Below are 1921 nucleotides of genomic sequence, written 5' to 3'. Positions count from 1 at the left end.
GTGCTTTCAATCTCCCCCTTTTTGGTAATTGATGGCAACATACATCAAAGCTTTAGATAAAGATATAAAGAACAGCAAGTAAAGCTTTGGAAGGACATGTAACAAGCATAGGCTCCCCCTACATGTATGCACTCATGTAAATATGAAATATAGAGGCATGTGAGAGAATAACCATGACAGAGTAGGCAATGTGTTACATGTATCTTGGCCATATGCATTAGAGCAAAAGATTATCAAGGAAAATACCTTCATGCTCATGAGTCCTTCTTGCAAACAGTATGTACATAAGCAAGAACTCCTCATACTCATTATTTTGATGCATATACTTACCTTGTGGTCTTGAGTTGGCTTAGGATGGAATGAACCTGCACAAACAAAGTTAGATAACACAGGTACATCCACTAGCCAGAGCAAACAAAAGAAACCACAAGAATACCAAGACTGGGATGACATGTAGAGAGTGAGTACAAGGTACCACATTGGATTCAACATGTCCCCAAGAATAAAGATATGCAATGAAATTGACTGATTTCTTTCCCTTAGGTGTCTTGCTCCCCCAGAATCTCACATGGGATATTGGGAGAAGATAAGGAACAGCAAATCAGAGCTGAAAGATACAAATGAACATGTCTTTCCCCCTAAAAAGACATGTGACATCTCTCCTCTTGAACATCAAGCATCAAGCATCTGGGACATCTGGGATCCTTGAGTATTCTCTCCCCCTGGAAGTCTCTCTCTCCCCCTTAATACTTTCTCTCTTGTAGGTTTGGTCCTTGAGACTTTTTCTCTCCCTTGATGTGATCTCTGTCTCCTACAAGCTTTGATGTGATCTCTCTCTCCCCTTTGACATCAATTTCCAAGAAGGGCTTTCTGGAATCCGTCGTATAGGTTTGGTCCTTGAGACTCAGCACAAAGCAATGGATAAAACTGTGATGCTTGTAGAGGACAAGATTCATTAAGTAGATCTAGATCAGAAGAAATATAGAACAAGTGGCAAACTGTTTTTCCTGTTGCGAAGTCGGTGGCACCGAGTGGTATGTTTCGGTGGCACCGAAAAGATTCGGTTGGACCGAAAATTACAAGTCGGTGAAACCGAGTTCACACAGAGAAAAACACTTGTCACCTCAGCTCACTAGACATGTAGGATCTCACAAAGATTTGCAATGAATTACCTGAAGGATTTGCAAGGAATTAAATGCAGAAAATGCAGAACATAAACAGAAAGAAAAGAGAAGAGACTGAAAAATCTAGATGGAGTTTTTTTTGTTTTTGAAAAAGAGAAAGAAACTAAACATGCATGAGATACACACAAAAAGAACACAAGAGAACTTCATCTAGAGTTGGGCGGTGACATAGTCACCTATGTTAGAGTATATTGACTTAGGAGTCAAGTGAGAACACTTGATCATAGGTCATACTCATCATTTAAGCTCAAAATGGGGTTACCATTTTTCGTTTAAGCATCTTGATGTATTCACATCTTGTTGAGTTGCTTTGACTCATGTCTTGGAGTAAAGCTTCTCTAAGATGGAATAACATACCTTGGGTGGTGGTGTGGTTCTTGCTCATGTAGTTGAACTTGTGTGGGTGCTCAAGGTTGATGTAGCTCATCAAGAGTTGGGAGCACCACTTGGAGTTTGAGTTCATCTACCTACATGGGTTAGTTCTTGCAACGAAGAGCACTTGTGTATCCAAAAATGACAATCATGAAGCTCAACATAGAATTTGTCAAAGGATATGTTTGAATGGTTTTGTGCTTCCTTGTCTTCAACCACCATTGTGTAGAGTCTTGGTGATGTAGAGATTGCTCAAGATGTGAGTGAGTCGCAATCTCATGGAATTAGATTCAACCAAGCACCTACATGGGTTAGACAACATGCAAGGTGCAAATATATCCAAGACATAAGATAGTTATCATAAG

This window comes from Triticum urartu, chromosome 3A (genome assembly GCF_056163025.1).
Source record: "Triticum urartu cultivar PI428250 chromosome 3A, HENAU_Tu73, whole genome shotgun sequence".
NCBI lineage: Eukaryota > Viridiplantae > Streptophyta > Magnoliopsida > Poales > Poaceae > Triticum > Triticum urartu.
The sequence above is the reverse complement of the archived record's forward strand: the minus strand, read 5'-3'. Positions refer to the sequence as shown.